Genomic DNA, 10,191 nt, shown 5'->3' on the forward strand with positions numbered 1-10,191 from the left:
GCACGACCTCCGATTGGGTCACGCCGAGCAGCCTGACGTTTGGTTGGCTATCTGAGCACACGACCTGTAATATTTATCGTTTAAGTCGTCAATTTGAAACGCTTCGCAAGAAGAAATCCCATCTACTGTGCTCTCTTACATTTTTACTCCGCTGCCGCAACACCTGTGTTATTCCACAATTTCTTCGACAGAAGAGACTTTTTTCAACTCCTTCAGCACACAGAATTTATCATAGGACGGAACAAGCTCTTCTTAGGGAACGTATTCATTTTACTCGTAAAGAACTGGCCCTCAATGATGAACGGCTTTTATCACTACATTTGACGACAGGCAACTCGATGCACTGGAGTGACTGGGACCGAATTGATAGGATTACTTACAACACCATGGAACATCAGGAGAAGAAGGATACGCTACGGCAGAAGAAAAAGTACAAACGCGTAAGTGGCATTATGAGGACGAGGGATCCGATCGACAGAGTGGATACTGCCCGGACAGTCGTTAATTTATCTAACCGTTGTTTAACAGAAGATGAAACTACTGTTCTTGCAAAAGGAGGCAATTTTGCTGTTACACCGGCAACCATCCCAATAGAAGAAATCATTACCAACATAGAATCGGGAATACGTCAATTGCCACCAGAGGTTTCCGAGGAAATACGTCACGACTGTTCCAAGATACTCTGCAAGGCCAAGTTACCAAAACGTAATCTTAGCAAGAAGGAGAGGCTTGCACTAAAGAATTTAAAAGCCGGCGAAAGTATTATCATATTAGCAGCTGACAAAGGTAATGCTACTGTTATCTTGAACACCGTGGATTATGAACATAAGATCAAAGAACTTCTTGATCCATCGATCTACAAAAAACTTCCCCATGATCCGACTGAGTATCCTGCGCAAGACGAATACTCTGATTAAGAAATCTTCTATTTCACCAGAAGAACAGAAGAAGCTGAAGAAATCAGAAGCCTTGTGTCCAAGACTATATGGTCTTCCTAAGGTCCATAAGTCAGACGTCCCTCTTCGTCCCATCGTTAGTACCATTGGATCTCCAACTTATGAAGTCGCAAAATATTTAAGCAATTTACTGAAACCTTACGTAGGGACTAAGGACTCACACATCAGAGACTCGGCCCATTTCATAAACAGATTGCGACACTTGCGAGTACAACCGGGGGATATACTCGTTAGTTTTGACGTCGTCTCACTGTTCACTATGGTACCAATCAAGGATACTCTCCAACATATTCAACATCTCTTTGCAGATGAGACAACAGTTGTATTTGAACATGTACTTACGACGACATTTTTCCAATGGAAACATGAATTTTATGAACAGACAGACGGTGTTGCCATGGGAAGCCCACTTAGCCCTGTTATTGCTAATTTTTATATGGAGTTCTTTGAAGAGGAAGCCCTGCAGACTGCTGTAAATAAACCCAGCTGTTGGTTCCGCTTTATGGATGACACTTTTGTAATATGGGGACATGGAGAGGAGGCACTTGACGGTTTTCTTACACATCTGAACAGTATTCATCCTCGTATACAATTCACTGTGGAGAAGGAAAAGGACGGAGAATTAGCTTTCCTGGACGTGCTGGTGAAGAGGAAGAATGATGGATCCCTGGGGCATCAAGTATACCGAAAAGCAACACACACAGACCGGTACTTAAATGAAAATTCGAATCACCATCCTGGCCAGAAGCGCGCTATGATGAAGACTTTGGTGGATCGCGCCCTTCGTGTCTGTGAACCAGAGTACATCGAGAAGGAACTACGGCATCTTGATCTAGCCTTACAAACCTATGGTTACACGGTAGAAGAGGTCAGGAGAGCACTCCACCCCAGAAGACAGCCAGCGAATAGTAAGCGAGAAGAACCCAGGAAGAAAGGTATCGCTTATTTGCCGTATATACGGGACGTCACGGATCGTATTGGAAGGCTCCTTGAACGTCACAAAGTTAAAACCATTTTTCAGCCAACCCAACAACTACGAAACATGTTACGTTCTGCCAAAGATCCACGTGACCCTCTAACATCTACTGGGGTCTATAGGATACCGTGCAGCTGTGGAGCTGTTTATATTGGCACGACTGGCAGAAGTGTCAATACTCGCCTGACGGAGCACAAAAGGAATTGTCGCCTCGGGCAATACGACAAATCAGCAGTAGCGGAGCATGCACTGCTTGACGGAAAGCATGAGATCCGTTACGAGGATACTGACATACTGGCCACAACATCCCACTTTCACGCCCGTCTCTACAGGGAAGCAATCGAAATACATAAACATCCGGATAACTTTAATAGAAAGGAGGAAGGACTGAAACTCGGCAAGGCCTGGTACACCCCTTTATATAACGTACGGCCGAAGTTTACTAAGATCAGGGACATTACAGTCAACCAATCAGAGGATCCATTGCTCAGCACGACCCAATCGGAGGTCGTGCACTCCGAGATCCAATCAGAAGACAGACTTCTCGGAGCGACCCAGTCAGAATCCATGCCCGGCGCGAACCAATCGCAGGTCGTGTGCTCAGATAGCCAACCAAATGTCAGGCTGCTCGGCGCGACCCAATCGGAGGTTGTGCTTTCAGATAGTCAATCAGATGTCGGATTGCACAGCGCGAACCAATTGGAGGCCACACACTTACATATAAATACAGCTGCTTCCCAAACAACTTTCGCAGTCGCCAGCGGGATACAGGAGAGCGTATCTACATGACGCCACAGAAGATGACTACCGCAGCAGTAGTCGAAACGTCTGGGAGAAGCGAGAGGAGTGGACCACGGCATAACAGCCTGGAAGATTTTTATTATATATGAACACAAGTTGTTTATCATTTAAGTTTCGTCTAGGGAACGGTCTCATCAGATATGTTAAGAGAGGATAAGCTTCGTCACCTACAAGGACAAATGGAACCTTGTACGGTGTTTCTGGCAATTCCGTGTGATCAGGCACATTCAAAATTCCAGCTTCTAATTTTTGAAACAATGAAGATGTCCTGAATGTACCTCCATCACTCTAACGGCCTGCAGCACCCACATCAACTGCAATTAATCTGCAGTCAGCATCAGCTACAGCCTGAAGCACTATTGAAAAATACTGTTTGTAATTGTAGTACAATGAGCCAGAGTTAGACGGACATTTCACCTCAATATGTTTTCCATCTATACTGCCGATGCAATTAGTCAGTATCCAGCACCAGATTACACTGAAAGAGTACTGTTTTGCTACATCATACCACAATTCTGTTGTTGGCTCCGGTATATACTCTTCGTGCAGGACCTCCCATATTTTTTTACAGGTATCCTTGACAATAGCTGCTACTGTAGATTTCCCCACTCTAAAGCGAAGGGAGAGAGATGCAAACGAGTCACCAGTTGCAAGAAATCTGAAAAGAAGGAGACGAAACGTAATATAATTGTGTCTTCTGAAATTTAGAGCTTTTAAGATTAATGACGGATTTGTTCTTTCCCATTTATTTATTTTTTCCTTCAGGGATGGGTTAAGCATACAAACAAACGAACAGCGGGCAAAGTGTCTGGAACTGTATCAAGATATCACCCTAGTATGTGTATGACCAAGTAAGGAAAATTTTTTTTTTTTTTTTTTTTGCTAGTTGCTTTACGTCGCACCGACACAGATAGGTCTTATGGCGACGATGGGATAGGAGAGGTCTAGGAGTAGGAAGGAAGCGGTCGTGACCTTAATTAAGGTACAGCCCCAGCATTTGCCTGGTGTGAAAATGGGAAACCACGGAAAACCATCTTCAGGGCTGCCGACAGTGGGGCTCGAACCCACGATCTCCCAGATGCAAGCTCACAGCCACGCGCCTCTACGCGCACGGCCAATTCGCCCGGTAGTAAGGAAAACTGAAACACCTTCAAAAATGCGGCCAGTAAGAATTAGCGAAGCAGGGATACGAACTCAAATATCATACTGAGAGGGATAGTTGCATATATCAACATTGTTTGAATCATGATCGTAACTTTTAATTAGTGAATCATTCTCACCCTCTTTTCTTGTTCTGTTTTTCAGTCAAACATGCCAGATCCCGCTGGAAAACACTGCACGACTATTTTCGCCAGGAAATTAACAAAATTGAAAAGCCGAAATCTGGTACAGGTGGAGATGGGAGGACAACTAGCTCTTGGCAGTTTTTTCAACTGATGAGTTTTGTTGTGTGTCCTTCACGCTCCTAGCTCTGCGCACGCCGCAGCTTGGATTATGTGAGACTCTACGAGACGACTCCAGTGCGCTTGCTTGTGACGTCAGTCTGCACTATAAAAGGAGCACCTGGCAGCCACTTAGTAGGACTCTCCAGTATCCAGCACCAGATTACACTGAACGTCAAACACGGAGGTTATCCCTCTTAAACATGTGTCTCGGCCAGGTGGACTGAATTCTGGTTGTATGAGGTTTCACCTCGGGCCACTGCCTCAGTTCCCGTTCCTGCAGCCACGCCGAGCCACGATGCCTGTATTCTACACATCCTCAGTCCTCACTCAGGCTCCGACACCTACATTAGATTCTCTAATTGTGAATATTCATGTCATTTCATGACAAGCCAATAGAAATAACTGCATTATGTTAGTAGGAACTTGCATGGCAAGTTACGCTTATAAAACCGATAGTTTTCGACTATCGTGAACTCTACCTTTTTACAAACTATCTCATCAAGATAGCTTCGAGTGTACATAAAGTTAATGTGTATAAAGTGTACATTTCTACAGACTCTCAGTCTACTATCAAGATTAATTACTTGCGAATTTACTCAGCTTTAAGAAAAGTTTAAGTTAAATTCATGTATATATTGTATAAAGTCATATTGAAGCAATAAATTTATGTTCTGTTCCAGTATACCTTATCTTGTATACAACAAGTTTCCTGCGTGATATGATGATATCAGAAGCTAGAAGTTCCAGTGTAGGAATTTCTTCATTCGACTACTCCTTGTCTGCAGAAGTAGCAAATGAAGTAGTCCCTAGAACTCAAGAAGATGGCCCTACACCACCTTCTTCAGAGACATCACCTCAGGAAGAGATACCTTTGGACGTGTCATCGGTAAGCACTCAGAGTATGCGTAGAGAGAAAAGGAAAAGGTCACGCCCTGATATTGACGCAATATTGACTAAGAATGAAGCATTGATAGCAATAGAAAAACAAAAATTGGAATTTCTTCAGAAAGATATGGCCGAAGAAATGGACGACGACCTCATGTTTCTAAAAAGCCTGCTGCCTGACTTGAAGTCTCTGCCTCGTTCCCGCAATCGTGCAGTGCGTTTGAAATTTCAAGAAATAATTTGCAGTGAAATTTATGCATTGGAGATGCAGCCCTATTCTTTTGCTCCCAAACCGACTGAAGGAACTAATATTTCTACCAATGGTTACAGAGTGATGAGTTTAAATCCCAGTTTTCCGTCAGACAGTTTATATAATTCTTTGTAGTTTTTAATGGTTGTTGTGAGAAACGACAAGGACATTTTTGTGCTTTAATTCATTAATTTGTTTTTGCTAATTACTGTACGCTCATTATTATTAAATGTAAATAACTTCAAAATTGTGAGTAAAATATCTGAGTGAAACTTCTCAATTGATAAAATATGATGGTGAAGTAATAAATAATTATTTCCAGCAGATTTTACTACCTTTTCCATTTAAGCGTTTGCAATATGATTTTATTACTCACCTCAGGGTAATAACAAGTCGTTCTTCTGGTGATATTGGCCTCCTGAAATTAGTTTCTTCTCTGTAAAGGTGTCTCTCCAGCTTTCGTAGTAGGGAATCAAATGTGTCTTTAGTCATTCGTAGGTAGTTAAAAAATTTATCGTTGTACTTCCGAACATCACGGTAGAGACGATTAAACTCACCACGAGTGGTTCTAGACTGGTTAAATTCATGTACCCATGTACGAGTCAAGATCCTAGGATCATCCATCTTTACTGCAACACTTTCCATTAAATACATTCTTCTCGATAACTTTGATAATGCCATCTTACACAATGAGAAACGTGGCAGACAAATGATTAGCAGCACTCTGCCAAGCGTAGTGGTGTGAACACTTGTGCTGCTTGCTGCACACGACCCTCACCTAGCAGCAAGGTCACCCTGCTTACCGCCCAGCTTGCTGCGTGCGGTGTGAACGTACCCTTAGAGTTGTTTTCCTATAATGCTTAGGCCACCACATATCCACATCAATTATGTCAGTTCCTTCAACCATTTTTATTGTAACATACATTTTTGCGTTAGCAATGATTGTACAGTATTCTTTTGGAGTGTACATTCTGTCGCAGTGCTTAATTTGTTTCTTGAAAACACCAAAATCCCTATCGCAAGGCAGGAAGGAATGACCTCGAATAGGGAAGCGGTGAATAATTTCCTCGAATCGTTTATCTTCGACCAAGCCCATGCAGAAACGAATAAAAGAATGAATCCTATTTTGGCCTGGACACGCATCCGAGTACAAGTGAAGTTTCTTCGTACCTGGTTTAATTTCGTTGGTGAGATAGTCCAGTATGAATGTGCACACTTCATTGGCCCCTTTCTTGGCCTGCCCCTCATGATACATGTATACTTTGGAACTATCGTCTTGGAGGTTGTGTATTGTAAATACATGTACCCATAGCTGCCTTAGGTAGAATATTTCCTGAACAGGTATATGAGGTAGGCCTACAGGTAAATTTTGCATGTAGTCAAAGGCAACACACATTGTATCGTCAGACTAGCAGGATTCTGAGCATGATTTCATAGAATAAAAATTTGTGACTTCTGCGCTTGTGAATATTTAGCTCACTAGCTGCTGCTAATTTAACATTTTGTGACAAGTGTGGAGACTTCATTTTGACTTGAAGTTCTTCGCAGATACTGCACACATCTATTTGGGGTCTACCGAATCTGTAGCCAAAGTTCTTATTGAAATAATCAACATAAAATGTATATTTTACTTCAAGATTAGGATGTTCCTCACAAAACAAATCTTGCAATTTTTTTTTAAGGTTCAGCCTTGCATCCAAATAGTTTACTTCATTACCTCCATAATGAGAAGTTTTGACTGGAAACTTGAGAATGTGGTCCCGAATTTCAGTGCAGATTTCACGTGATATAGCATGCGTCTGCTAATTTAATCCTCTCTTGTCCACTGGGCTTTCGCCTTTCACCAACAGCTTAGCAATCCTGACTACACGCTTCTGTGTTACTCCGTGTAAACTAATGAATGCATTCCTATAGACCTGCAGACTCTACTGATTTCTAAGAAAAAAATATGTATATGCTGATTCATGTTCCACTTTTGATCGTTCTCCATCTTGATTAACAGCCCTAGATCTTCGCCATTTAATGGGATACCATTCAATCAGTCTCTGTAAGTGGATATCCTGTTCATTTTTGGTTTCATAATCATAAAAAGCACTAAATACCTGCAGCATCTCTTCTTGCGATATATTGAAGCAGTGACGCTTGCACCTAAAACAAACAAGTTACCTAGGTAAATTCTTTGTCCGACATCCATTAAGTAATCATAACTTCAGTATCAATAATCATTCAAATCCCTTTTATGGAAGTGAAATGGTTGAACAGATACAGTCTAGGTAAAAATGATAATTTTCATCACACCTGCAGGGAGGTCCAATACTTTTCTGAGGAACTGCCTTTCCTGCACAGCTTGTATATGCAGTACCCTTTACCCTTGATCGCTTTACTTTATTCCCGGCATAATTTTCTTCGTTGCATTTACGTTTCTTTCCTGCCATAACTTCGTTGTCCATGATGAAAACATCTTTAAGAACACAGCAAGAAGAAGATTAATAATATGCAGAGCACAACAACCACGTAGGATATATTGTCAATGACAACACTCAACACCTGTGTAAACAAATGAAACAAGCACTCCAATCTTGACATCCGAGACACAGCAGCGCTCTCTGCATAGGTTGGTTGGCGCTGGTAGACATTCCATGTTGAAACGCACTAACTGCAGGACTAAGTTCCTTTCAACACGGAATAACTAACCTGACGGCTGTGGTAATGGCACAAGCGCTGCCAGGAAATGGTTCCTTTCAACACCAAAATGTGCATCTTACTTCTTAGAATGCAAAATCGCTGTAAAACGAATTTGTCAAAAATGTGGGCTTAGCGCCTTTCAACAACGAACGATTCAATTATATGTACTGCATTAACGAATAGCTTAACAATGAACATGGATATGTTTTTTCTGTCAAGACATTAATAATTTATGTCGGAAGCGATGGACAGTGAAGCATGTAACATAGTGTTTTAGACTGAGACCCGGAATCCAAGAGGGAGCCAACTCCATTTTGTATCCAAATCGATTTAGATACGCAATTGTACTGATTTTGTTATTGGGCATCTATATACCCAAAACAGAGGTCCAACTCCAACATTTAACCATGATAAAGGGATGTGAAATGTCTATCGGAACCTCTTGGGCCTCTCTTGTACTCCATTCCGCAGCTGACGCATTTTGTCGCTAGATGACGGCAGGAACATTCTACATCAATTTGAAAATGGCTTCAGCCTCAGACAACGAATCATCTGCTGGTAGTATAAGCAAAGTTAAAATAAAAAGAAAGAAACACGAAAATGCATGGACTCAAAAGAAAGAAATGCAGAGCTGCAGGACAGGAGTATATTAATACGAAAGGCACGGCGGTTCCAGCTTGTCAAACTGGTCAATATTGCAGGTATATACATATGATTTTAATGATATTTTGTTGTTGTCATATTACAATAAACAAGAGAATTCTTATAGATACAAGCACTCTTGCTTAACTTTCATTTCCGAAGGTGGAAAGGAAATAATTCTTAAGGAATTCAACAAAATAGGTCAATATTTTTTTTTTTTTTTTTTTTTTTTTTTTTTTTTTTTTTTTTTTTTTTTTTTGCTAGTTGCTTTACATTGCACCAACACAGATAGGTCTTATGGCAACGATGGGACAGGAATGGGAAGGAAGCGGCCATGGCCTTAATTAAGGTACGTGAGTTGGTGACCATGGGGCCCTTAGCCAAGTCCTGGCATTGCTTCCACTTACTTGTGCCAGGTTCCTCACTTTCATCTATCCTATCCGACCTCCCTTGGTTAACTCTTGTTCTTTTCTGACCCTGACGGTATTAAGTTTGAGGCCTAGGGGGTCTTTCATTTTCATGCCCTTCATGGCCCTCGTCTTCCTTTCACTGATACCTTCATTTTTCGAGTGGTAAGGTCCCTTCTATTTTTTCTCTCTGATTGGTGTTATATAGAGGATGGTTGCCTAGTTGTATTTCCTTTTAAAACAATAATAACCACCACCACTCTCCCTAAACCGGGGTAACATACGAGATGTGTAGTTATGGGCTAGAAAATGGCGGGAATTGTGAGCATCACCATTAATTAATTATGAATACCCTGAATTAACCCGTAAAACTGGCACAGATACGAACAACATGTACAGTACCTTACAAAAGGAGGTGCACATACAGATCAGGAACAGGTACTGTATAGGTTGGGGACTGCCCACTGCATGTCATACCTCACAATAGGTGACTTGGCAGGGGTGCATTTGGAGATCTGAAAGTGAACAGTGCTTGAGGTTTAGAAGGTTTGAATCCCACGCAAGTTGCTTTTCTTTCTTTCTTTATTTATTTTTCAATCAATTGCCTGGGATGTGGCAGCAAGCTTGCATTCTTAATGGTTTCCAGACTGTTTATTTGGCCCTGAAAAAGGGGCTGTTGATATGGTGGCATATGGCATGGTGAGCGGCTAAGAAACACATGTCAGGATTACAGTTACGTATGTTGTTTAACACAGCACATGCTCGAACTGATGACCTCCATGGTCAATACAGAGCTGCGCGAGATGCCAAAGGACCATTTGGCGCGCTGTAAAATCTCCAGCATTATAGATTGACATGCCTCGATGATGAGAGGTCTAAGGTGACCAGGATTGTCCGGTTTCTGTGCATACACCAATTGTTTTACATGGCCGCACAGAAAAAATCCAGGGGCATAAGATTAGATGATCTGATGGGCCAGGTCCTCCCCTTCCTATCCATTTATCAGCTTAAGTCACATGGAGATAATTCTGCACAACCACCGCCACATGTGGTGGAGCTCAGTCATGTTGAGGAGCGGGACATGTACCAAGAATGGTGGTAGTTCATCTTGGAGAAACTGCAGATAGTGTTCTCCTGTCAGAGG

The sequence above is a fragment of the Anabrus simplex genome, chromosome 5 (genome assembly GCF_040414725.1).
Source record: "Anabrus simplex isolate iqAnaSimp1 chromosome 5, ASM4041472v1, whole genome shotgun sequence".
Lineage (NCBI taxonomy): Eukaryota > Metazoa > Arthropoda > Insecta > Orthoptera > Tettigoniidae > Anabrus > Anabrus simplex.